This window comes from Balaenoptera borealis, assembly GCF_965194805.1.
Source record: "Balaenoptera borealis genome assembly, chromosome: 19".
Lineage (NCBI taxonomy): Eukaryota > Metazoa > Chordata > Mammalia > Artiodactyla > Balaenopteridae > Balaenoptera > Balaenoptera borealis.
This window is the reverse complement of record NC_138878.1, coordinates 26874730-26902705: the sequence shown is the minus strand read 5'-3', so window position 1 is coordinate 26902705 and position 27976 is coordinate 26874730. Positions and strand designations below refer to the sequence as shown.

Sequence of the window (27976 nt, the reverse complement as noted above, 5' to 3'; positions counted from 1 at the left end):
GAGGATATGGGGGAGGGGTCTGTCCTGGGAAGGTCCCTTAGAATCCTGCTCAGTTATAGTATGGTATATTTATCAAAAGTAATGAGCCAACATTGATATGTTATTATTAAACTCCATACCTCATTCAGATTTTTTCAGTTTTTCCCTAATGTCCTTTTACTGTTCCAGGATCCTATCCAGGATACCAGATTATATTTCCTAGTGATGTCTTTTCTTAGGCTTATCTGCGACAGTTTCTTAGACTTTCCTTGTGTTTGATGACCTTGCTAGCAGTTTCTTAGACTTTCCTTGTGTTTGATGACCTTGCTAGTTTTGAGGAGCACTACTCAGGTATTTTGTAGAATGCTATTGAAGTGGGATTTGTCTGATGTTTCTCATGATTAGACTCAGAGTAATTGTGTTTTGGGGAGGAAGTCTACAGGGGCCAAGTGCCATTTAAGGGCACATCAAATCAATCTGACAAACTATCAATCTGACTTATCACTATTGATGTTGACCTTGATCACCGGGTGAAATCATATTTATTTTTGACTAGAGAATATATGCACATGATACAAAAATTTAAATATACAAGTCTCCCTCTCACCCTGCCTCTTCCCCCCTCAAACACACACAGGCTGCCTCACCGAAGATAATTACCTCCAATTTCTGGAGCCTGTGAATATATTACTTTACATGACTAAAGGGATTTTGCAGATATGGCTAAATTAAGTATTTTGAGACAGGGGAGATTACTCTGGATTATCAGGATGGACCCAGTGTAAATATAAGCATCTTTATAATGAAACCAAGTTCCCCTAAAACCAAGTTCCTCTACCAAGTTTATGATTGACCTCTCTATTCAACACCTGTTCCCCTGAAGGCTGAGGAGTATCAAAGAAAAGGAGGAATTGAAACTGTACAGGACCCTGTGGGGCCTTCCCAAGTACAAAGGCCTTTCTGTACCCCCCATTTCTTGTTTGTGGGAAAAAGGTTTCCGTCTCCAAGACCTTCTCTGAGTTCCAAAGTGCAGATTCAATTAATTAGACTGAGGGAATACAGAAAGAAACCATAGTGCAGCCATGGGGCCTGCTCCTGGTTCCTCCTGGGGGGATGTAAGGAAAACCTGACATACATCTCTGAGTTATTCTATAGGAACTAAGGGCCCTGCCCAGGTAGAGGATGGTAACTTCAGGCTCAGTACAAGCACTGGGACCCCAGACTGGTTGGAACCGGAAGGCTGATGATTGAGATTCTTAGAACACCACCTGTTACCTCACCGCCAACTAGAGGAAGGTTACACACCCTGCAGCCCTCCCCCCCTCAAATTTCTGTATAAAACCTTCTTCCTTGAAACCCATGGGGGAGCTCTGGCCTTTTGAACACAAGCCACTCGTTCTCCTTGCATGGCCCTGGCAATAAATCTTTCTCTGCTCCAAACTCTGATGTTCAGGTGTGTTTGGCCTCACTGTGCTTTGGGCACACAAACTTGCGTTAGGTGAGAATAAGAGGTTAGACAGGAGGGTCAGAGTCAGAGAAGGCATCATGAAGACAGAAGCAGAAGGTGGAGTGATGTGGGGATATGAGCCAAGGAATGTGGTGGTCTTTAGAAGCTGGAAAAGGAAAGGAAATGGATATTCCCTAGAGACTCCAGAAGGAACACAGTGTTGACCTTCAGAACTATAAGATAATAAATGGTGTGGTTTTAAGTCTCTAAGTTAGTAGTAATTTGTTACAGCAGCAATAAGAAACAGGAACTGTCAAATCCCTTTACCAGTTTTTCTGCCAGTGAATGTCCAGCCTCGTCTTGAATGCCTCCAATGATGGGGATATCACTATCTCCACAGGCACCCTGTTTTCTTTCAAGCAAGCTCTTTCTTCTGTGGAAACCTTCCTCCGTGGTAACCTCCCACCCATTGCATGCCCGCCTCAAGCCCCAGTTCTCAGAGCAAGGATCAACAGACACAATCTAAATCCCTTGTACACATGAGGCTTTTATAGACATAAATTATCTCTTCTCCAGGTTTAACATCCTCCAGCTTTTCCCTTGGCCAGTTTACAAAAAGGTACAAAAGCCAACTTTCTCTTGATGAGGCTTCAGCTAAACACTTGTGGAATGGGATCCCATTGCCCGTGTCTTCCCATCCATGGAGGAGCCTATGGCAAAGGCCATAACCGAGCACACCCCCTTCCAAAAAGAATCATGTAGACCCCCTCCTCACTTCCCCCAGGGGCTCAACAATAGTCTCGACCCTTTCGATAGTATTTGTCATTAAAAATAATGTCAAAACTTCAGGTTCCGAGCGTTGGCAAGTGACTAGAATTTAATAATACAGTTTCATTTCCATTGTATTTACTTTTATAGTTATTTTCTATTGATGGCAAGAGAAACTAATTTTCATTTTCTGTTCAAGCTAGAGTTTCCATTTGAAACATATAAGTAGTAAAAAGACTGAACCAGTTTAACGGTAAATCTTGGAAACGCGGGTGGTTATTGATTGCGGCTGACGAGGGGCTGTGTGGTTGGATCTGGAGCTACCAGGGACCTCAAAATTATTTGGATCATTCCCAAGCCGCGTCGCACCATACAATGCACTAAAAAAGACGCCACAAACATACACTTGAGAGTCAGGATGGCCGAGCGGTCTAAGGCGCTGCGTTCAGGTCGCAGTCTCCCCTGGAGGCGTGGGTTCGAATCCCACTTCTGACAACCTTCTCGTTTTTTTTTCTCTTTTCCAGTTCCAGGGTCTAAGGAGAGTGTCTTTGCGGTTTCAGACCGGATCTTTCTCTTTTACATTCCAAAAGTCAAATAAATATCATTAAGAAAAAAACACCTTTTAAGGAGGAAATACTTGTTTCGTAAAAAGATTAATAGTATTACCTATTTGATGTGCCACTTTACGTGAAAAGCAAAAAAAAAAAAAAAAAAGAGGAAAACGAAGCTTTGTCAGAAGTGGGATTCGAACCCACGCCTCCAGGGGAGACTGCGACCTGAACGCAGCGCCTTAGACCGCTCGGCCATCCTGACTACTGGCTTAATTCTTCCTGAGCAATCCCCTTCAAAATGGCTCTAGTGTGCGCATGCGTAGCGAACCGCGGAAACTATCGTTCTCCTCCCTGCGCTGGGAAGAGCTAGACACTGGCGTTTGCTCGAAGGGGAGGAGCGAGAAGGAACGAGAAGGTGCAGAACTAGGCGCCTGGGCACCGGCAGAGGGCGCGCGCGGTGTGCTGGACACTCTGAACGGCGGAGAGACCGAGGACTATTACTTCGACCCGTGTGCGTTCGTGCCGCCGACAGGCATTCATTCTACATTCATGCATTTACTATTCACATCAGCTTTGATTCTTGCATATCTCTAAGTACCCTTGCATTTCTGCCTACATGTCCTGTTGCCTGTTCCGCGAGAAACAGTCAAGTCCGCACACTCGCACCGGCTTATAGATCTCTGCTGGCGCCCGAACCAGGTGAAGCCCGGATATAGCAGGGTCTCTTGGCACGCGTACATTCGTCAAAACTGCAACTTCACATTTGTATGTGTGTTTAACTCATTTACTCAGGCTCCGGGTTACACCGAGTCCTGCAGCGGCACAGCCAGATCCACCCTTTTTCCTGACCGTGTTCCTAGTTCGCAAACCTTGCTTGGCACACAGTAGGCGTGCAGGGAATGTCCGTGATTAACCCGTCCCTCGCCTCCTCCTTCCCGCATTGCGTCATTTCGTGATTCACGTCTCCTCCCTAACCCCAGACTTACCCACGCACTGGCTCTGCCCAGGGACCAGAAGACCTCAGGTCGCGAGGGTAACTTTCTCCACGGGATTTCGGGGAGGCTTGTATACAAAACAGAATTTCCGCCCTTAAGACACATTCAAGCCTGGGGGGAAGGGAGAAAGATAAGAAATACGTGAAAGGTAAAATGGCAAAAAAAAAAGAAAGAAAGAAAAGTTTAAAGGTGCTGCTAAGTGCAAGAAACAGGATATCAGGAAACTTGCAAGAGACTTTGAAATAGGCCAAGAAAGATAACTGGGTGTCGTCTGGGGCACCAGTCCTGGCTGGCTGATTCTCAAGGGCCTGCACCTTTCATTACTTCTACATACAAATGATTCTTATTCACGGAAATGCAAGTGGATTTTGTTGGAGTGGAATGCAATTAATTATTGCCCTGTGGATATTGACCATTTTTGCATCTGTATTATAAATCCATTTCATCATCTGTGATTGCCAATATATGTGTGTACTTTGAGTCGGTTGTAACATCTTACTGGTTTCCCCACAAATTACTGAGTTAATGAAATTTTTGACTTGTGTTCATTTTATAATTATGTGAGAATCACGATTTTACCTTTAAAAAAGTCTCTTTTAATAGCGATCAAGGGTGACTAGGGGTACTTCCCTGGTGGCGCAGTGGTTAAAATCTGCCTGCCAGTGCAGGGAACATGGGTTCGATCACTGGTCGAGGAAGATCCCACATGTGGCGGAGCCCGTGAGCCACAACTACTGAGCTCGCATGATGCTACTATTGAAGCCCGAGCGCTCTAGGGCCCACGTGCTGCAACTGCTGAAGCCTGCGCGCCTAGAGCCCGTGGTCCCCAATAAGAGGCGCCACTGAAATGAGAAGCCCGCACACCCCAACGAAGAGTAGCTCCCCGCTCACCACAACCAGAGAAAGCCTGTGCAGCAACAAAGACCCAACGCAGCCTCCCCACCAAAAAAAAAAAAAAGTGACTAGGGGCTCCCACCATAAAAAATGGTACTGATGGACCTAGTGGCAGGGCAAGAATAAAGATGCAGACGTAGAGAATGGACCTGAGGACACAGTGGGGGAAGGGGAAGCTGGGACGAAGTGAGAGAGTAGCACTGACATATATATACTACCAAATGTAAAACAGATAGCTACAGCTCGGTGCTTTGTGATGACTAGAGGGGTGGGATAAGGAGGGGAGATGGGGTTAAGGGGATATATCTTATAGCTGATTCACTTTGTTGTACAGCAGAAACTAACACAACATTGTAAAGCAATTATACTCCAATAAAGATGTATGAAAAGAAAAAAAGAGTGACTAGGGGCTCTCATAGGAAGGGTGGTCAGGGAGGGCCACTCTCAGAGGAGGTGACAGTGAGTTCCAAAGGGAGAGACAAGCACAGTCAAAGCCGGGAGTAGCCGTCTTCCAGGTGGGAGGCATAGCCAGTGCAAAGGTCCTGAGGCAGGGAGGGGCTGTGGTCTGTTGGAGGGGCAGCAAGGCCAATGGGGCAAGGGTATGGGTGGCAGGAGGCTGAAGTCCATATCACACATGGCTGGGATGCCAGGAAGAGGAGTTTGGCTTTTCTTCTGTGTGTGTTGGAGTCACTGGAGTGTTTAAAAGCAGGCGAGTGACATGATTCAGTTGGCCTTTCAAAATGATCCCTTGGGCTGCTGTAGGAGAAAGGACATGAGAGGCAAGAGAAAAATCAAGAGTCCAGGGAGAAGGCCATGGAAAGGAGGATGAGAGATGATGGAGGCTGGACCAGGGAAGTGGAGATGCAAAAGGTGGTCAAGTTCAAGATTCAAGATGTGTTTTGGAGGTATAATGAACAAGCCCTGCTGGCTGGCTGGTGTGTGTGTGTGTGTGTGTGTGTGTGTGTGTGTGAGCGTGAATGTGGAAAGAGGGGATGCAGGGATGCAACAGAAAGTCACCAAGATCATACAGGTTATCAGATGCTCACAACTTCCCTTTGAGATTAGTGCTGTGGGCAGGAGCTGCTCCCTACTCCTACTCCAGGGAGCTCAGGCTCACACAAGCTGAGTGATTTGCCAACATCCTCTTTGGGGAAGAAGCCCTGTGCTCTCCACCTCTGGAACCCTCCCCTCATGCCTTACACCACCAACCTTTCTTTGGGCGCATCGTTTTAGAGGTAAGAAAACAGTGGCAAGCCCAGAGCTGGAGCCCAAGCCAGACCCGCTCTGCCTGCTCCTCTCCTGGCCTGGCTGGGAGAAAGTGCTCATTGGATGGAGGTGCTGAGGCCCCACTCAGCCCTACCTCCTGTGTTTGGGTGGATGGTCAGCTGTCCTCCCCTGACACCTTTCAGGTGCCAGATTTGTGGCATGGAGGAAGCCATTTCAGGATCCCATTCCAGCTTCAGATCCCCAAGACCAAAAATGGGAAAGGGTCACTATTCCTGTTTGTTCCATTTTCCCCTTATCAGCAGCCTAGGCACCAACGATGGATCCTCGAGGGACAGACCTCACTCATTTTCCACTCTGGGCATTTGTCCAGGTTGGGAGAGGAAAGTCCCCTGAGCTCAGCCTGGAAAGTCTACCAGCAACTGGGGAAGTCCCGGCATGGCCCTGCTCAGCCCTAATAGGGACAGATGGAGTCAGTCCCCGTGGGGACCTGGTGCTCAGCCAGCCCAGGGGCCTGAAAGGGGGAATCCTAGCATCCCTGTGACCTTGGCACACATACCCACCTCTGCTTGGGAAAAGAGTGGCAGGAAGCTGAGTTTTAGCGAAGGTCTCCTTTACAGCCATTATTTCACTTAATGTTCGTAACATCACCACAACACCGAATATCATTACCTGCATTTACAGATGAGGAAAATGAGGCTCAGAGAGGCCAAAGTAACTTACCCAGAGTCACACAGATGATAAGTGGAACCTGATTTTTCTGGCTTAATACTCTTTTTTTTAATACTCCTTCTTGAGAACTATTCCGAGCCTAGAACTATTCTGAGCCTAGAACTGTGATAGGTACTTTATTTACATTGTTTCTTTTTAAAAGCAAGAGCCATGAGGGCTTGCCAACTAAGGTGGCAGGCTAGATTTGGAGATGTTAATTTTAGTTCTGTTTTCATTATTGGAGGAGACTTAAAAGAAAGGGTAGGCTTTTCCCAGCAAGCCAGTCCAAGTGGCAAGGCCAAGTTTTTGTGCCTCAGGCTCTGATTTCCTTGGCCAAGGTTCAGGGACAGAAGCCATCAGGCGCCAGTAGTGAATCCCTGCCAAGGCCTGGTTTGGGCATCTTGGTCCACTGAGGGGGGACCTCAGGGGTGAAGCGGATGAAGCAGGTGTGGATCTCTGATGGGGTGGGATAGGAACTGCTTCGTCCCTCTGGGACGAAGCCAAAGACCCCAGGTCCCCCCTTGGTGTGGAGAGTTGGGCAACCCAGTTCCCCGATTTTGAATGGATCATGTGGACAGTGGTGACCAGAATGGACCAAAGACCAGAAGCTCACTTCCAAGTTCTGTAAACTGCTTATCATGCCCCCAAGGCCTTTGATCACCCTAGAAAGAGAACCCCAGGAATGCGGGAGACTCTGTAGCATGCCACTCTGATAAGCAAGAGGTGTAGAGCCAATTTTGACTTGAGGCAGCATGGCTGAGCGGCTCAGCGTGTGGATTCTGGAACCACCTGAGTTTAAATCTTGCTTCTGCTAGTTCTGTGACCATCTGGAGTTATTTAGCCTCTCTGTCCCTCTGTTCCTCAGTTTCCCAATCTGTAAAATGAATTTAGGAATAGTATCTGCCTCAAAGGGTTGTATAGATTGAAGAGTTAATACATGCTCAACGTTTAGAGTTCCTGGAATAGAATAAATGCTTTAAATGTTAGCCTAGAAAAATAAAGCAATGTACCATTTCTTTCTTTTTCCCCCCCAGGAACTGCCAAAGTATTAGTGTTTAATAGCACAACTGACCAAGGTCCAAGATATGAAGTTACCGTGTTCAGGAAACGTGGGGGGCACAGGAGGGAAATCACTCTATAAATTAACTCTATAGTATGTGGTAAGAAGAATGCACCCTTTATAATATAAAACCTATCTACACATAGTAGTTAGTTGCAAAAAACCATCGTCTTCTCTTGGCTTGTAAAAAGGTTGTTCCAGATTCCAGTGCAGATGAGCAACCTTCAACTCTTCTGTGTGGCAGAGATCTTGTTTTCACCGTCCAGCTCTTCCACCCCAGCCTGTGTCATGAGGTCTGTGGTATTTTTCTCCAGGTCATCAATGCGACTGCTCATGTCATCAATTCTTCCAATGATCTGGTCGGATGTGGTCTGAAATTTATCTTGCATCTGTTGCAGGGGTGTCCGCACCACCGAGGTGAGATCCTGCATGGCCTTGGGGTCAGTCTCGGCCATCTCCCTAGTTCCCAGCTTGGTGGTGCTCTCTCAGACCATCACCTACATTGCTGTTTGTCCCCAATGTACCATTTCTTGCACCTGCTGAATATTGTGGAGCAAGTTTCCACCTGTCAAACTGACTTTGCAGAAGTAGTGTCTATAGGGCCATCCCGACAACCATAGCATCCTGACTGCCCCCTTTGAGCCAGCCTTGCTCACCTCTCCAGCCTCATCTCCCACTTCCAGCTCCCTGCCCCCATCTTTCTGTTCCTTCAATCCACAACGCACATTCCTCCTCAGGGCCTTTGCGCTTTCTGTTTCCTCCATGCAGAGCCATCTTCCCCCAGCTCATGCAGGGCTGGCTCCTTTCATCATCCCCAGGTCAGCCCCCGGGTGAAAATGGCCCCCCACCCCACCTCCCACTCACTTTCAATCTGGCCTCCTTCTGACAGATGCAAAGTTACCGTGCTTATTCGCTGGCTTATTTGATGATCACGTTTCTCTCCCACTAGCCACTGTGCTCTTGTGAAGTCAGGAACTGTGGCCATCTTGTTCACCAGGTATTCCCAGCAGATAGTACAGTACCTGTCACGTAGCAGGAACTTGATACATAAGTACTGCATGAGTGGATGATCGGACAAATGGATGGATGGATGGATGGATGGGTGGGTCAATTCCCTGGGCTCTTCAAGTCCATTTTCTGTCCGTCTCAGGTGGAGCTCAGGAAGCCTCCTCAGGTGAGGCCATTTATGACCCCTTGCCTTCCCCTGAGGCTTCAGCTCAGACTCACACGCCCAGCTCTCTGCATTGACACATCAGTTCCTTTTGCCCTTCTGGGGCTTAGGGACCTCCAGACCTTTCGCAGGCCCCATCTGCTCTGCCTCTTTTGGCTAAAACGTTTTGGTGTTCTGCTTAGGGCTCCACCAGCCCAGGGCCTTCTCTCAGGGTGGGCTGAGTACTCAGTGCAGGGGTGAAGGGGGACGTGGTGTCTGAGGTCTAGGGACTGGTTATTACCCTGGTTCCCTCCCCGTGACCACAGCCCTGTCGACGGAGTAAAGTACTGCTGTACAAATTGCTAAACAGGGCCGCCCTGAGTCCCCACCGCCACCCTGGCCCCTCCCCACTCCCGATGCCTGCAGTCCACCAACCTCCCGGCCGGCTCCAGCACAAAGGCTGTCGTCCGTCGTCATGGGCAGGTGCGATGCAAGTCATTAAAGATATTAAATATTTCCGCAGGACCACATTATGGCTTTCCTCTTTGACCTGATGCTCCACTACTCTCTGGGAGCCCCTTTGGATTCAATCCCACCCCTGCTCTGGCCACCTCCCACTCCCACCACTCACCCCTCCCTCTCCCGCTCCCCACCCCGGTCTTCTGGTACCAGCCCCCTGATTTTCCATTGGAAACAACCCCTCCCCCACTCTCTATCCAGGCAGGTCATGTGAAGCGGACTCCACTCTCCTACCTTGCTGGGGGGAAATGGGCTTGTGACTCAGGTCTGACCAGTCAGTTCCAGTCACCTAGCTACACAGTGATTGGTTCAGAAATGAGCACGTGACCAGTTGGTCCAATGGGAGTCTGGCGAGAGGGAACTCTTTTTTTTTTTTTTTAAAGCATGAATTGTTTTGTTTGTTTGATTTATTCTTGGCTGTGTTGGGTCTTCGTTTCTGTGCGAGGGCTTTCTCTAGCTGTGGCAAGCGGGGGCCACTCTTCACCGCGGTGCGCGGGTCTCTCATTATCGCGGCCTCTCTTGTTGCGGAGCACAGGCTCCAGACGCACAGGCTCAGTAGTTGTGGCTCACGGGCCTAGTTGCTCCGCGGCATGTGGGATCCTCCCAGAGGAGGGCTCGAACCCGTGTTCCCTGCATTAGCAGGCAGATTCTCAACCACTGCGCCACCAGGGAAGCCCCTGAGAGGGAACTCTTGGAGAAGAGAAAGTGGGTGTGGGGCTCAGGTGGCTGAGCCGGTAAAGTCTGAGGCTGCTGGTGGCTGTCATTGCTATGCCACCCAGAGCCTGCTTGAGAAGAGCTGGGAAATACGGAAAGTCAGAACTCTATTGACATCGATATTATTCAAACACTTGGATTTAGTTGTGCCTGAAACCATCCGCCCCTGGTCTTTTCAGTTTCATGAGCCAATGCCCTTTTCCACTTAAGCCAGTTTAATGTGAACTTCTGTCACCTGTAACCCAAAGACTAATATGGCCTAGATCTGTGCTGGCTTACACGGTAGTCAGGAGCTGACTAGTGAGCATTTGAAATGTGGCTACACTGAATTGAGACAGATCATATGTCACATACAGACTAGATTTCAAAGAAAGTATGAAAATGAAGATGTAAACTACGATTGACCCTTAAACAATAAGGGTTCGAACGGTGTGGGTCCCTTACGTGTGGCTGTTTCCAGCAGTAAACACTACAGGACTACACTGTCTGCAGCTGGCTGAGCCCATCCATGCATGCTGCACCGCAGGTAGCGAGGAACCGCGGGTGTGGAGGAACCTCAGGTGCAGCGGGCAGACTGAGTTATACACGGATTTTTGACCCTGGGGAAGGTCAGCACCCCTAACCTCCATGTCGTTCAAGGGTCAACTCTATTTTCTCATTAATTTTTAATATTGATATGTTAAAGTGATAACACTTTGGCTACGTTGTGGTAAAACATATTATTAAAATGAATGTCATCTGTTTCTATTTACTTTTTCAATGTTGCTAGTAGAAAATTTTACTTGTGTATGTGGCTTGTGTTATGCTTCTGTTGGACAGTGCTGGCCCTGATGACCCACCTGTAAAATATCAGGAAGCAAGAGATCAGAGCCTACCCAAATAATGATGCCTCCCCACCAGAAAAGCACTCCAAGGATGCCAAGGAGGAGAAGGCTTCCTGAAGAAGGTGGGCACAAAAGGATAGGTCTGCTTTGCAGGGGTTGAGAGGAAGGGAGAAAGGCATTCCAGGTCAGGGCACAGCATGAGCAAAGGCCTGAGCGTGGGACTAACAGGAGAGGGGTCTGAGGAGAAACGAGGGTGGAATAAGGGAGCCTTGAGGGTTAAGATGGGCTGTCAAGGGACTTTCCTGGTGGTCCAGTGGTTAAGACTCCCCACTGCCAATGCAGGGGGTGCGGGTTCAATCCCTGGTTGGGGAACTAAGATCTCACATGCTGCGCAGCGTGGCCAAAAGATTTAAAAAAAAAAAAGATGGGCCGTTGATTTCACCCATCAAAGTGGGGTTTCCAAGGAGGGAGAGAAGGGCCCTAATTCTGGGGAGGGACGGGAGCCAGAATCTGCAGGCCTTTCCCACCAACACGGAGCCACTCAGAGTTTCAGCATTTCCTTTGGAAATTCTCTCATCCTCAAATAGCTCCCAGTTTCCCTCTGATCTTTCGATTATGCCTAATGCTTTCTGTTTTCTCTAGGCCTGTTTCCTGCAGTCCCTTTCTGTGGCTGCCGGCATCCAGCTCCTAGAAAACATACTCATGTCCTTGGAACTCAACAGAGGACATGCCAGCAGAGGCCTGGAAAGGTGACAGGTGGACTCACTGAGTCCCAGTAGGGCATCACTGAGTAGTACGAAATCAGGGTGCTCTGTCCCCCAGCCAGAGACGTCCTGGGGGAGCCATGTCCCCCCAATTCACCTTTTGCAATGCAAAAGAAAAAAAGCCATGAAAATTACTTTTCATTCTGGAAAAAAAAGAGCATTACTGACGTCTCGTTTGTTCTCCAAAGATTTCCACAGAGATATAGAGCAAGTATCTTGGTTTATCAAGCTCCCCACAAAAATGAGACAGAGTCTGATGCAATATTTTTCTACATCAGGCGGTCACAAAAAGTTTGTGTTGCTGAAGGGCCTCAGCGTCTTTACGGCCCTCAGCTGTCCATTGGACAACCCCTTCCTGGGGAAGCTGGCCTCCAGCCTGGGTCAGCTCCCCTGTCTGCACCAGAGCCCTCAGCATGGCACACGTGAGTGTGTGTGTGTGTGTGTATGTGTGTGTGTGTGAGATTCTCAGGCCACTGAGAATCGCCACTGATCCCCAGCACCACTGATTCATTCACCACTGATCCCCAGCACCTGGCATCTTGTAGGTAGGCACCCTGGAAATATTTGTTAATTGAGCAAATGAATGAATGAATCCTAAATTCAGAGTTTAACCCCCCCAGATATTTACAGCACCCCAAATAAGGACCTCAGTCCTTGTGCTCTAATCTTCAAGATTACATTTCAGGGGAAGCAAGTCTCTCCTAGTTAACATCAGGCTACAGAAGAGAGGAACCTTCCTCTCTCCACCTTCCTACTCAGCCTCCTGGTTGAGTGCCCACTCTGCCCCAGCCCTGAGGACCCCAAGTAGGTGTGGGAGAAGGAGGGCGTTTTCATGAGGTTCATCCCAGTCTCTGGTGCGTTAAGAAGCCACATTTATAGGAGAGCTTCGAGTCAGACTGAACGTACAAGTTTCCATCCTCTTGAGTGTTACTGAGTCTGAGCTCATCATACTGCTCACCACCTGACAGGCCAATAAATTAAGAGACGAGCTGTTGTGGGAAGGGATAATGACTTTATTTGGAAAGCCAGCAGACGGAGAAGTTGGGGGACTAGTGTCCCAAAGAACCATCTTCCTCAAGTTAGAACTCAGGCTTCTTTTATACCAAAAGGGGAAGGGGTAAAGTCCTGGTTCCAGCCAGACTCTGGAGGGGTGGTGTTCATTTCTCCCTCCCCGCAGTCATTCACAGGTGGACCTGGTCAGGATGGTTCCTGCGAGCTAAACAAAGGTATTTTAGCTTACCACTCATTTTCTGGGAGGCAGGGTTCCCAGAGGTGGGCCATTATGTATACTTTAAGCTTATAGGCAACATCCCTTTGGTGATTAACTTCGAATACAAAGGTTCTTCCTTATTGCATGAGGACTATTGGGGGAAACTGAGGCAAGGGATTTGGAAACATTCTACAAATGGAGCAACTGGAGAAGACGAAGATCACCGGGGTTGGAGTGAGGGCTAGGGCCGGGCTTCCACCTAGGGTTGGGGTTTTTATCTCCCAGCCAAGGTCCCCTTCAAGATATCTGTGCATGTAAACCTCAGGAGGTGGGAGTGGTGAACCACGAGGTTCTTCACCAAAATTCCATGAGGCACCGGGGCTGCAAGGGGAGAACAGGAGCCTTAGAATTCTGCTGCCTTAGAATCTTGGCCAGGAGGGGAAGGGTGGGGAGGTGGGGGGCCCAGCTGTGGCTGGGGACAGGTGGCATCTGCTGGCACAAAATGTGGTCTAGAAGACAGCAGCTGGAATTCAATTGGGCAGAGAGGGCAGAGCTTCTGTGGACAGCCCAGCTGAGCGGGAGACTGTGGCCTCTCTGAGGGGTAGGCTCTGACAGAGGGTAGGAGGGGAGTTGGGTGGGGACAGGGCATGTCCCAGTGTCTGTGTCTGTGGGTGTGTAGAAGCGTGTGTCTCTGGGAGTGAGGACGTGTGTGTGTGTCTGAAGTGTGCACATGTGTGATTAAACGGGTGAGTGTGTATGCTGGTTTAGAGATGGATGTGTGTCTGTGGGAGTGTGGGCACCCCACCGGGCCAGTGTGTGTATACGTATGTGGGGCATTTTTGTGTGGCTGAGTTAGTCATGTGTGTGTGCTGCGTGTGAATGTGTTTTGTGTGTACGCGTGACAAGGGATGGGGCAAAGAAGCACTATAAACTCGGGATGGAGCCATTTAGAGCTTACACCATTGGAAACTTGTGGAAATTTGTAGACTTGAGGGCAGGAGAGCCAAGTTCAAATCCCAACTTTGCCACGTTTCAGCTGTGTCCTCAATAGTCTCTCCTTCTTTCCAAGCCTCAGTTTCCTCCTCTGTAGAATGGGCATCGTTACCCTCACTGCCTCCCAGGGCTGACCTACAGACCACTCTGGGCGGATGCCAAGGGAACTCAGCTCCCTCTGGGGAGAGGAAATGAGAAAAGAGTTTCCATTCTCTGTGCTCTTGGAATTTCTTACCAAGAGCGTGTATGATTTTTATGGTGGAGATGTTAGGAAAAGGCATCTGTGCTCTGGAAACCTTTACCACCTTTCTCAGTCTGGCTGGGGAGATGCTTGTGGTTCTACTGACAGATGACCATGGTGGGCACGGCTGGGTGTGAGGTTATTTGCCAGGGTCAGATCCTCAGACCAGGCAGGCTCCGGGTGGTCTTCCTCTCCCCAGGAGCCAGCTAGGGATGTCACTGCCTAACCTGGAGGAGACAGGAATGCTGCTTCTCGGAAGCCTCCAGACTTGCGTTCTTGGCCAAGAAGAATCGGGCCCAGCCCGGTGCCCGGAGAAACAGAAGAAAATCGCCTGCAGAAACAGACTTAAGGGTTAAATTAAATGGAAACTTGCCTTTCACAACGTCTGTTTTCTTTTCTCTCCTTTTATTTTTATTTTTTTAGGTCCTCCTCCTCCCCACAATGAATCACAAAAAGCTATTATCAGAGGTTATGTCTGGGGAGGGAAAGGGAAGGATTTCACTTTTCATTTTGTACCTTTCAAAGTAAGGTTTGAATTTTGGAGCCAAATCCTTTTTTCCTCTTTGTGCTCCTGCTTCCTCCTCTCACTAGTATCAGGAAGTCTCTGGCCAGAGAGCCTGCCACTGGAGATTTTCTTCTTCGAACCTCAGTATGTGAAAATGAAATAAAAACTGCAGTCACTGTTACATAATTTTTAAAAATCCCAAAATGCTGGCTTCCAAAACTTAATTATTTTTTTTACATTACATATTTAAAAAAATTTTTAACAGGCATGACATTTACATAACTTGACTTTCAAAAGGTACAAAAGAATAAGCAGTGAAGCACTTTCCTCTCATCCCTGACCCCAGTTTCCTTCCCCAGAGGCACTCCCTGTTCCCAGTTCCTCCTGCAGCCCTCCAGGACATCTTTGCACGTACAAGCAGCTATGTATAGGTATTTCCCCTCCTTCCCCTCCTGATGCTGTAGTTTCCTACACACTCTACTCCGTTCCTCCCCCGACCCCACCATTTAACAATATATCTTGGTGGTTGTTTGCAAGAGTACACGAATGCCTATAGAATCTGGTCATTTTACAGAAGGGGAAATTGAGGCCCAGAGAGCTCTAGAACCCCGTCTTGCCTCACAGTCTGGGGAGCGTTCCTCAAGTTGGAGGGTGAAATCGTCAGGGATGAACTGTTTCCACTCAGAGATATTATTTTAAACAAATTCACTGAGTGAAATAGAGCTTACCAAGATGTGTTTAAGAGCCCTTGGTTCTCAGAAGGAAGAGAGGAAATCACAGCTTCCCAAGTACACACTAGAAAACAGCACCCGCCTTCCCCGGTTGTCATCTGTGAGACAGTGCCTGCCCCTGTCACAGATCGCTGCCTCCCAGCCCAAACTGGGACCAAATCTACTGAGCCCCCTTCCAGTACTGCCACAACAGCTGTGTAGCATTGGGTAGGTCACCTTCCCTCTCTGGGCCTCCAGGTTCATCTTCCCCAAGGAGCTCCTCTCTACGCCTCACCAGCTGGAATTTGTTGCTGTCTTTCTAGGTTCCCACAACTCGTGATTTACAACCATCCTTCCCCGGTCCCCACCACTTCCTCCTTTCACTCAAATAATCTTTCATTAATTGAGCATTTACGATGTTCTGGGTCTGTGCCAAGCAGTCTTCATGCATTGAAGTTTCAAAACAACACTGAGGGGAAGGGAGAAACTGGACACATTTTACGTGTTTTACAGATAAGGAAACTGAGGCTTAGGGAGGTCAAGGAAGTACCCTGTGTTACACAGCTAGTTAGCATTGGAGACAGAAATCATACCAGGCCGGCTCTGCTGACCGCACGGTCCCTAATGTGACCTACCACTCCCTTGGGTGTTGATATTCAAGTGTAAGCCTAGACAGCTTTACATCAACCCCCAGACAAAGAGGCTGGGCCCAGAGAGGAAAAGCAGATTGCCCAAAGACACACAGCCACCAGGGCAGAGCAGAAAAGGGAACATTTCCTTCGGTCTTTTGGATATTTATCATGTACAGGGTGCTGGGGGCAGGGAGGTGAATAGAACACCTGCAGTTTGCCCCCAGGTTGCTCACAGGTCTTCTGATCCATACAGTGGTCTAAGCCAGGCGTTGAGCCGTAGCTACGTGCCAGGCACTGTTCGGCTCACGCATATTTTCTTCACAGCGATGACCCATTGAGGAAAGGCACTTGACCCATTTTACAGATGGGAGAACTGAGGCTCAGAAGGTGTGGAAGCCCTGGAGCTGAAGCTCTGGCACGACCCCAGCCTGTTGTCCTAACCATCCTAGTGCTCTGCCTCCCAGGCTTGGGACTACGCAGCACTGTGAATGAATGGGGGGCGGTGTTGTATGATACCTAGTAACAGTTATTATTATCAGTGGGGTGTTGTAACTGGATGACCCTTCTCCCCGGGCCTGGACAAGAGGAGTGGGGGTTTGGATGGAGGGGTCTGGACATTTCCTGGCCCTTCATCACCCAAGAGAAAGCAGCCAGGCTCCATCCGTAGGCAGGAAGGTGACTCAGACTTTCCTCTGGGACAAGTCCAGCCTGAGATCCCAGAACCTCGGGCTGACCCAACTAGCAGCTCCCGGTCTCTCTACCATAGAGTGTGGAGAAAAGGTCCCCAGGTGATTTATCTGGCAGGGAGAGATGGGGCTTTCAGCAGCTGAGGAACAGAGGAAAATCCCACTCCTGAGAGAGACCAGAGAAGGGCAGTGATTTATCCAAAGTCCTGCAGAAAGTCGGAGGCTGAGGCCAGCCCTATCTGGGACACTGAACAACTCTTGGAGAGGTCTGTTGTGTGTGAGGCTGGAGACATCAAGATGGACAAAGCCCACGCCCTGCCTGGAAATGTTCATGGCTCAGTGGGGAGTGACGTCATGACTGGGCAAAGACCTTGTGGCATGTCCACCCCGTGGTGGAAGGAAACGGCAGCCTGGTGGCCCAGAGGAGGGTGCCGTGCAATTCTGTCTAGTGAGGGAGAGAGGAGGAGAGGGAACATATCAGGAAAAGCACTGTGTGGGCATGGAAGGGTACATTTTGCCAGGTGGAGGAGGGAGGAATCATTCCAGAATGAGGGAACAGCATGACCAAAAGCTCAGAGGTGGGATCGTGCCCAGGGACTCTGAGAGGCAGTAGAATGTATGAGTTGAAGACCGAGATTTTGGAATCAAACTACTTAGGTTTGAATCCTGGCTCTGTCACTTACAGCTGTGGACCTTGGCAAGCATTCTAAAGTCCTGGTGCCTGTTTCCTTCTCTGTAAAATGGGGAAAACAGTAGTACCCACCTCAAAGCGTTTTTGTGAGGATTAAATAAATTAATCCACATAAAAGAGAGCGAGGCACATATTCTCAACTTCTATTAACAACGCTGCAATTGGGTTCAGGGAGAATTTCAGTGTGGTGGTCCAGTGCTCTTTCCTCTGTTCTTGGCTCCATCTTGCTCTTTGGGGCTCCAAGAAACCTTCTCCTCACCTCACCCAGTATTCAAGATCCCTGACGGGTGGCCTGGAGAGGGGGAGATTCTGGGAATAGGCCTAGTGGAGCTTTTGGAAAGTCCCAGCTGTCGATTGGGATCCAGCCGCAGGGGTCAGGACGTGAGAGAGGAGGGGATCCTCTGGGAAGGTGGGAGTATAGGAAGGGGCGCTGCTCCAGATGGAGCAGAGAGACACCCCCCCACCCCACACAGGGGCCCTCTTGCCTAAGGGCTCCGGAAAACTCTTACGGGACTGGTCAGCTGCAGAGGGAGGTCACAGATTTACGGCCATTCGTAAACACAGAAAGAATTTGCCTGGGCCTCCCAGGCAGGGACATGGAATGTCCAGAAACAACTGGGGTGGGGAACAGCCGGGGAGGGCAGGGCAGCCCTGGGGCTGCCTGGAGCAGTTCAGCCCCCTCCTCTGGTCTGGGGCAGGCGGGAGGCCTCCGGAGTCAGCAGCCCACCTTGACCAGCTGGCGGGGGGTATGGTCAAGGGTCGATGGAAGAGCCCCACCTGAGCCAGTGTCTTGGAGGAACAGGACATGCTCATGACTTCTGGGGTGGGGATATGTCATAGGGACACACAGGAGACAGGACTTGAGGAGATGGGGGTGTCTCTAAGGATGCCTTGGGGGTCCTCCCCACTCAGGAACAGGAACTCCTGTTTCCTGTGCCAGGCACTCTGCCATCTTTGTGCTTCAGCTTCTCTTTGGGTCTCTGGGTCTTTTTTCGTGGCTGCTCAGTCTCCCTAGGTCAGCCGTGGCACTCCGTCCTCACATCCCTCACTGCTGTGGCCCCTGCTCACTGGTGTCCCGCAGAAGCCAAGGAGGTCTTGGCTTCTGTGCCCCTCTCTTCTCCATGTCAGAAGCACAGCGGGGTTTGGGGAGAGGGGCTGACAGCCCCACACTCTCCGAGAGGGGTGTTTTCCCAAAATTCGGCTTTCCAACTGAGTGATTTAACATCTAATTGAGTTATTTATTATAAGGTAAATAAATACTAAATTTGTTTTTGAATCAGTATTACATGTTATCTTAGTCAGCTGGGCTGCTGTCACAAAATAATGTGAACCGGGTGGCTTACCAACAACAGAAGTTTATTTCTTACAGTTTTAGAGGCTGAAAGTGCAAGATCATGGTGCCAGCATGGTCCATTCTGGTGAGGACCCTCTTCCGGGCTGTAGACTGCTGACTTATTGTATCCTCCCATGGTGGAAAAAGGGAGTGAACTAGCTTTCAGGCTTCTTCTTATAAGGACGCTCATCCCATTCATGTGGGCTCCACCCTCAGAACCTAAGTATCTTCCTAAGGCCCTGCCTCCAACATCACACTGGGGATTAGATTTTAGCATATGAATTTTGGCGGGACACAAACATTCAGTCCATAACACACGTACATGGTATAACAGTAAAAAACAAACCTCTCTCCCTGTCCCCTGACCCCCAGTTACTTTTCCCAGAGGTAACTACTCTTGCCTGTTTCTTCAACAATAACTTTAATGTTGATTTGTGATTTGAGAGTTTCTGTGAGGCTGATGAAAAGTCCCAAGAGAAAGCAGTAGGAAAGCAGGACCATGAAATGCCCAGAAAACATAGTTAGAGGGAAGAGTCTTTTCTCTGGGCCACTTTCCCTTCTAAACAATGATGAAAGCCCCCATTCCTGCATCCCATTTGGGCCTCTCTTCCTGGTGTGAGAATTTGACTGTGATTCTGCTCTGTGGGCTTTAAAATCTGATGAGACAAGTTATTCCTGCATTCCAGAGCATGCCTGGGGCAGGTCTGGGGTGGCTACCATTGGCTCTAGATTTAACCCCTGGTCCCAACACTTGCTGCCTTAGTGATAGGTTACCAGTTTTTAGTATATCTTTCCAGAAAGATCCAAAGGTTTTAAGCATATATGTACATATAGCCCCAGTTCCCCTTTTTACTACAATTAGGATAGTATACTGGACAAGTGATTTAGCTCACTCTCACCACTTCTCTTTAACATTGTACTAGAATGGTAGCCAGTGCAATAAGTCAAGAAATAAAAGGCATAAGAATTAGAAAGGAAAAAAAAAAGCTATCATTACTCATGACATGATTGAGTACAGAGAACTTTCCAAAAGAATCTACACACTAGCTCTTGGAATTGATAAGGACATTTAGCATGGTTTCTGCATCCAAGGTTAATTCAAAGGTTAATTATATTTCGATAAACAAGCAACATACAAATGGATACTTAAATTTAAAGATGAGATGATTAAAAATTTTTAATGGAAAATTTAAAATGTTATACAGTACCATAAATAATTTGAAACCTAGAAAGAAATCTAATAAAAGTTGTACAAGACCTCTACGTTGAAAACCACAAACTATTTTTGAACAAAATTTACAGGAAAGCTAAATGAATGGAGGACTATACCATGGCCATAGATTGAAAGACTCAGGATTATAAAGAGTCTACTCCTCATTTCTTCAAATTGATCTATAGATTTAAGGCAATTCCAGTAGAAAAAAATCCAAGGTTTTTTTTGCATACATATAGAATATCTTTATTCTTGAAAGAAAGATACATGTTTGAAATATTTAAGAATGTAGTGTCATCACTGAGTATAACTTCCTCTCACTGAAAGAATACTCTACCTAAAATTTCTTTCATATAGCATGTAACAAACATCTATGTATCTAATGCAGGAAGAAGCCTTTACATGCAGATGGAAAGGAAGATACATCCTGTCCCTGTTTGAAAGCTAGGCTTTTCCCACCTTCAAAGCAGCTTTAAAAACACTAGTGCTACAGGTCTGTTATACAATTCACTGCATGCATGACCCAATGAGTATAGCTTCCTTTCACTGAAAGAACGCTGTGCCTAAAATTTCTTTCATGTAGCTTGTGAGAAACATCTATATAAATCTAATGTGGGAAGAGTCTTCATAAGGACACAGAAAGGAAGATACCTCCTTTTCCTGTTTGAAAGCTAGGCTTTTTGCAGCTTCAAGGTAACCTTGGAAACAATAGTGCTACAGGTTTGTTATATAATCATTGCATGCATGACTCACTGAGTATTAAAAAAAAAAAAGAATAGAGTGTCATGATGTCTACAATTTACTTGCAAATTATTATTTTTTTGTTTTTTCTTTTTTAATGTTATTGTAATAATGTTTTTCCATAATCATTTGAGACATTTTCTTCTCTAACCATTTAATAATAAACTAATTTTTTAAAATTAAAAAAATTTATTGATGTATAATTAACATACAGCATTATATTTCAAGTGTAGAACATAATGATTCAATATTTGTATATATTGTGAAATGATCACCACAATAAATCTAGTTAACATCTTCTGTCACCATGCATAGTTATAATTTTTTGGTGTGTGTGATGAGAACTTTTAAGGTTGATTGACTCTCTTAGCAGCTTTCAAATATGCAATACAGTGTTATTAACTATAGTCATGCTGTACATTGGATCCCCATGACTTTTGATTTTATAACTGGAAGTTTGTACCTTTTGACCCCCTTTACCCATTTTGCCCACCCTTACCTGCCACCTCTGGCAACCAGTTCCCTGTATTCATAAACTTGTTTTTTATTTTTAATTCCACATGTAAGTGACATTTAACAGTATTTGTCTTTCTCTGTCTAACTTATTTCACTTAGCATGAGGTCCTCAAGGCAAGACTTCATTCTTCGTAATGTGTTTTTTTTGTTTTTGTTTTTGTCTTTTTTTGGCCGTGCAGCATGGGGGACCTTAGTTCCCTGGCCAGGGATTGAACCGTGCCCCCTGCAGTGGAAGCGTGGAGTCTCAAGCACTGGACCACCAGGGAAGTCCCTGTAATGTGGTTTGAAATCAAGGATCATAATGCCTTCAGCTTTGCTCTTCTTTCTCAAGGTTGTTTTGGCTATTTAAGGTCTTTTGTAGTCCCATACAAATTTTAGGATTGTTTGTTCCCAGGATAGTTTTTATTACATGCAGATTCTAAAATTTCTTTGGAGAGGCAGAAGGCTAAGAATGGCCAAAGCAATCTTGAGGAAGGAAAGCAAAGTTGAACAACTAGCCCATCAGATTCAAGACTTACTATAGAGCTGCTGTGCTTAAAAAACAAAACAAACAAACAAGCAAAAAACCCAAACATGTCGTATCAATCAATTATCTAAATGGAAAAAAAAAAAAGGAATATTGACCCTGTATCTCAAACTACATATATAAAATCAATTTCAGATTGATTGTTGATCTAAACATGAGAGGTAAAACAATAAATACTTTAGAAGAAAACAAGAAAATATCTTCATGACCTAGATGTAGGAGATCTCAACTGGGGATATCAAAAAATGCTAACCATAAGAAAAAAAATCGTTAAATTAGACTACATCAAAGCAAAAATTTGTGTTTGTCAAAAGCTGGGCAGGGGAGGTCATGGTGAAGGGGACTTCATGTTCTGTTCTGCATTGTCTGAATCTTTTTTTTTTTTTCATTTTCATTTATTTATTTATTTATTTATGGCTGTGTTGGGTCTTCGTTTCTGTGCGAGGGCTTTCTCTAGTTGTGGCAAGCGGGGGCCACTCTTCATCGCGGTGCGCGGGCCTCTCACTATCGCGGCCTCTCTTGTTGCGGAGCACACGCTCCAGACGCGCAGGCTCAGTAGTTGTGGCTCACGGGCCCAGCTGCTCCGCGGCACGTGGGATCTTCCCAGACCAGGGCTCGAACCCGTGTCCCCTGCATTGGCAGGCAGATTCTCAACCACTGCGCCACCAGGGAAGCCCCAAGTTTGGTTTTAAAGCAAAGGAAAGTTTGATTCTTTGGTCAAATCAAAGAATGGACAGGTGCAAGCTCTGGCTCTAGAGTACGCGCTACCCGCCTCCCTCAAGGCCGTGGGCGGGGCCGCTTTACAGGGTTCTTGTCAAGTGGAGAGGGGGCGGGGTTCTTGCAGGTCTGGCGCAGGCGTGTTGCTCACGCTCCAGGTCGCAGTGCCAGGTGCAGCGTCCCTGCACACGGCCCTGCCAAGTTGGGGTGCTGGGCTTAGTGGTTCTGCGATGGAAACTCTAATCCGTGGTATTAGGTGCAAGGCCTCTGTACTTGGTCCCCTACAGGCAAGGGAAAGTAGACTAAGCAAAGAAGAAATTAGACCTTATCACCTAGATTCAATCTTATTTTTCTCTGGACCCCAGTGGGCTTTGCAGGTGACAAAAGCTTTGCCTAATCCAAGGTCACAAAGATTTCGTCCTAAGAGTTTTATAGTTTTAACTCTACATTTAGGTCTCTGATCCATTTTGAGTAAAATTTTGTGAATGCTGTGATGTAGGGGGTCCAACTTCATTCTTTTGTGTGTAGCTATCTCGTTGTCTCTTGGCTCCTTGGTTGCAAATCAATTAACCGTAAATGTAAGGGTTTATTTCTGTGTCGTTGATCTATACGTCTATCCTTATTCAGTCCCACATTCTCTTTATTACTGTAGTTTATAGTAAGTTTTGAAATTGGGAAGTTACGTCCTCTAACTTTGTTATTCTTTTTCAAGATTGTTTTTGTTATTCTAGGCCCTTTGCCTTTTAATATAAAATTTAGAAACAGCTAGTCAATCTCGGTGGAAAAGAAAAAGACTTGCTTGGGTTTTTTTTTTTTAATTGGGGTATAGTTGTTTTACAATGTTGTGTTAGTTTCTACTGTACAGCAAAGTGGAGTTCCCTGTACTATACAGCAGGTTCTCATTAGTTATCTATTTTATACATATTAGTGTATATATGTCAGTCCCAATCTCCCAGTTCATCCCCCCCCACTTGCTTGGATTTTGATAAGGATCGAGTTGGATCTGTTGATCAAATAGAAGAGAATTTCCTGTAGATAATGAGTCTTCCAATCCATAGACACAGAATGTCTCTGTTTATTTAGATTTCTATTACTCTTGGCAAAGACATAATTTTCACTTTTCAAATCTTGCCCCACATTTGTTAAACTTATTCCAAAGTATTTTATTCTTTTGATACTGTTGTGAATGGAACTGTTCATTTTTGGATTGTTCATAAGTGTACAGAAATACAGGTGATTTTTGTATATTGATCTTCTACTCTGCAATCAACTGTACTACTGTTGTTTCTACTAGGGTTTTGTGGTTCTGTTTGTTTATTTGTTTTTGTTTTTGCTTTTGTAATCCCCTGAGAATTTTCTGTACATAGGATCATGACATGTGCAAATAGGGATAGTTTACTTCTTCCCTTTCGGTATGGATGCCTCTTATTTCTCTTTGTTGCTCCAATAAAATATTGACTTAAAGTGACTAGAGCAGAAATCCTTGTCTTGTTCTGGATCTCAGGGGGAAAGCATTTGGTTTTTCACCATTAAGTATGTGTTGGCTGTGGGTTTTTCATAGATGCCCTTTATCAGATTGAGAAAGTTCCTTTCCATTTTTAGTTAGTTGAGTATTTTTTATCTTTAAAGGGTATGGGATTTTGTCAAATTCTTCTTCTGGGTCTATTGAGATGATCATGTGTTTTTTGTCCTTTATTCTATTAATACGGTGTATTGCATTGATTGTTTTTTGTATGTTAAACTAACCATGTATTCCTGAGATAAATTCCACTTGATCATAGTTAATCCTTTTTGTATTTTGCTGGATTTTGGTTGGCTAATTTTTTATTTAATAGAATTTTTGCATTTAGATTCATAAGGTATGTTGGTTTTCCTAGTTTTGTTTGTTTGTTTTTGTTTTCCTTAGTTTTCTTTTTTGTGATCTCTTTTTCTGGTTTTGGTATCAGAGTAATATTGGCCTCACAGTATTACTGACCCAGGTACTTGGAGTCTTCAATCAATAGAAACTGATAAGAGGCCAGATGAGAAATTCAGGCAAGGCTTCATTGGGCTCTGGCTGCAGCAGGAGGGAGTGAAAACAAGAAACAGGTGCCCTTGCTTGCTCTCTGAGGAGATCAGGCTGATTCCTTAAATGGGGTGAGTGTAAGGGGTGGATTGGTGGGTTGGGCTGGAGGGATGGCTTAGGTGGGCTGCCCACCCCCTTGGTGGTGCTGTGTGCAGGGATCACACAGAGCTTTTGCTCTTGGCACCTCAGAAATGGCAGCTGGTTTTGGCCTTTTTGTATCTTATTCATAATTTGCCCTACCCGCACATGCATGCAGTTATTTTTAGTCCCTTATAGTTTCTTTGTATTCTCGAGTAGACATTTATCCAGGTGCAAGCACTCCAGTGAAGGGTCCCAGGTGCCGGGTCCCAAGTCCCAGCCTATCTCAATAGAATAAATTGGGAAGTATTCCCTCCTATTTTTGGAAGAGTTTGAGAAGGATTGGTGTTAATTCTTCCTTAAACTTTTGTCAGAATTCACTAGTGAAGCTATCTGGGCCTGGCCTCTTCTTTGTGGGAAAATTTTGATTACTAATCCAATCTTTTGGCTTGTTATATATCTGTTCAGACTTCCTATTTCTTTCTTAGTCAGTTTTGGTAGTTTTTGTCTTTCTAGGAACTTGTCCATTTCATCTAGTTTATCTAATCTGTGGTCATACAGTTGCTCATAATATTTTCTAGGTAGTAATATCTCCTGTTTCATTCCTGATTTTGTTAATTTGTGTCTTCTTTTCTCCTTAGTCAGTCTAACTAAAGGTTTGTCAGTTTTGTTAATATTTTCAAAGAACCGACCTTCGGTTTCATTGATTTTCTCTGTTGTTTTTCTATTTATTTCCACTTTAATCTGTACTATTTCATCCCTGCAGCTTGCTTTGGATTTACTTTGATCTTTTTTTAAATTAGTTTCTCATGATAGAAGTTTAGGTTATTTGAGATCGTTCTCCCTTTTAAATATAGGCATTTAGAGCTGTAAATTTCCCTCTATGCACTGTCTTAACTGTATCCCCTAAGTTTTGATGTTTTGTGTCTTTGTTTTCATTCAACTCAAAGTACTTTCTAATTTCATCTGTGATCTCTTTTTTACTTACTGGTTATTTAGGAGTTTGTTGTTTAATTTTCATATATTTCTGAATTTCCAAAAATTCCTTCTGTTATTTTATTCAATTGTGGTTGGAAAACATACTTTGGATCATTTCAGTTTTTTAAAATTTATTGAGGCTTGTTTTATGGCTTAACATATGGTATATCCTGAAGAATGTCCTATGTACACTTGAGAAGAATGTTTATTCTGCTATCGTTGGGTTAGAATGTTCTATAGATGTCGGTAAGGTCCGGTTTTTTTTATAGTGTTGTTCAAGTCTTCTATATTCTTATTGATCTTCTACCTATTTATATTAATTATTGAAAATGGGACATTGAAGTCTCTATTATTGTTGAATTATCCCTTGGATTCTGTCAATTGTTGATTCATGTATTTTGGAGTACTGTTAGGTGAATATATGTTTATAATGGTTGTCTTCCTGATTGATTGACACTTTTATCACTATAGAATATCCTTATTTGACTTTAGTAACAAATTTTGTCTTAAAGTCTATTTTACCTGATATTAATATAGATACCCTAGTTCTCTTTTGCATTTATATCTCTATTTGCATGCTATATCTTTTTCATCCTTTTACTTTCAACCTATATGTATCTTTGGCTCACAAGTGTGTCTCTTGTAGACATAACATAGTGGGATCATGTTTTTAAAAATCCATTCTTCATACTCTGCTTTTAATTGGAGAATTTAATCCATTTGATTTCAGTGTAATTACTGAAAAGGTAGGAGTTGTGTCTGTCATTTTTCTATTTGTTTTTTATATTTTATTTAAAAATATATTTCTATTTCTTAGTATTTCCCCTGGGGAGTACAATTAACATCTTAATTTAGAAGCATCTAATTTGCATTACTATCAATTTAATTTCAGTAATACACAAAACCTTTGCTTCAATCCCTCCCCTCTCCTTCGTGTTATTATTTTCATATAAATTACATCTTTATACATTTTAAATCTATCAACCCAGTTTGACAATTATTGCTTCATGCAGTTTTCTAAATCAGATGAGAGAAGAAAAGAGTTATAAACAAAAAAAAATTATACTGTCTTTTATATTTATCTGTGTACTTACCTTTACTGGTGCTCTTTATTTCTTTTGTGGATTTGACTTACTGTCTTAGGTTCTTTTATTTCAGTTTGCAGAATTCACTTTAGTATTTCTTGTAGGGCATGTCTGCTAGTGACAAATTCACTGTTTTTGTTTATATAGGAATGCTTTTATTTCTAATTTGTTTTTGAAGGATAGCTTTGCTGGACAGGGAATTCTTGGTTGACAGTCTTTTTCTTTCAGTACTTTGAATGTGTTATCCTTCTGCCTTCTGGCATCCATGGTTTCTGATGAGAAGTCAGCTGTTAATCTTAGAGGATCATATGTATGAGATGAATTGTTTTTCTCTTGCTACTCTCAAGATTCCTTCTTTGTCTTTCTACAGTTTTACTGTGATGTGTCTAGTTGTGAATCTCCCCCCTCCTTTGTGCTATAATTGTCATATATATGTCTATGTGTTATAAACCTAACAGTATAGTGTTATAATTATTTCTTTACATAGTCTTATGCCTTTAAAAGAAGTTAAGAGAAGAAAAGAGAAAATACATACTTATAATGGTTTTAAATTAACTTACATATTTATGATTTCTGGTAGTCTTCATTTCTTCCTGTGAATTCAGGGTAACATCTAGTGTACTTTCCTTACACCAGTATAACTCACCTCCCTCCTTCATGCTATTACTGTTACATATATTACATCTTTGTATGTCATAACCCCAACAGTACACTTTTATCATGATTTTTTTTTTAATTTATTTTTAAATTTTATTTATTTATTTTTGGCTGCACTGGGTCTTTGTTGCTGCGTGCAGGCTTTCTCTAGTTGCGGTGAGCGGGGGCTACTCTTCTCTGCTGTGCGCAGGCTTCTCATTGTGGTGGCTTCTCTTGTTGTGGAGCACGGGCTCTAGGCACGCAGGCTTCAGTAGTTGCAGCACGCGGGCTCAGCAGTGGTGGCTCGTGGGCTCTAGAGTGCAGGCTCAGTAGTTGTGGCGCACAGGCTTAGTTGCTCCGCAGCATGTGGGATCTTCCCAGACCAGGGCTCGAACCCGTGTCCCCTGCATTGGCAAGCGGATTCTTAACCACTGCGCCACAACCACTGCAATGAGAAGCCTGTGCACCACAACGAAGAGTAGCCCCTGCTCGCCGCAACTAGAGAATGCCCACGTGCAGCAACAAAGACTCAACGCAGCCAAAAAAAAAAAAAAAAAAAAAAAAAGATTCATCCATGTTATAGCACATGTCGTAAGTTCATTCCTTTTTAAGGCTAAAAATGTTCCATTTTATATATACACCACATTTTGTTTATCTATTCTTCTGCCACTAGACAATTGGGTTTCTTCCACCTCTTGACTACTATGCAGCTATGAATCTGGTGTGCTGCTATCTCTTAGAAATCCTCCTCTCAATTCTTTTGGGTATATACCCAGAAGTGAAACTTCTGGACCACACTGTAATTCTATTTTTAATTTTT

The 27976-nt window shown here is 45.2% G+C and overlaps 2 long non-coding RNA genes and 1 pseudogene across 3 annotated transcripts; 1 reads left to right on the top strand and 2 right to left on the bottom strand.

Annotated features, from left to right (window-relative positions):
• Positions 1–284: 284 nt before the first annotated feature.
• LOC309616421 (heat shock factor-binding protein 1 pseudogene) lies at positions 285–9700 on the bottom strand (annotated as a pseudogene). The gene has a single exon. The product of its transcript is annotated as a heat shock factor-binding protein 1 pseudogene (transcript).
• A 2892-nt stretch (positions 9701–12592) lies between these two features.
• On the bottom strand, positions 12593–17892 carry LOC309616444. The gene is made up of 2 exons (XR_014237483.1): positions 15278–17892; positions 12593–14689 (listed from the first exon to the last, which is right to left on the bottom strand). It is a non-coding gene; the product is annotated as an uncharacterized lncRNA (long non-coding RNA).
• An 89-nt stretch (positions 17893–17981) lies between these two features.
• On the top strand, positions 17982–27250 carry LOC309616445. Its single transcript, XR_014237484.1, has 2 exons — positions 17982–22282; positions 23207–27250. It is a non-coding gene; the product is annotated as an uncharacterized lncRNA (long non-coding RNA).
• Positions 27251–27976: the final 726 nt, after the last annotated feature.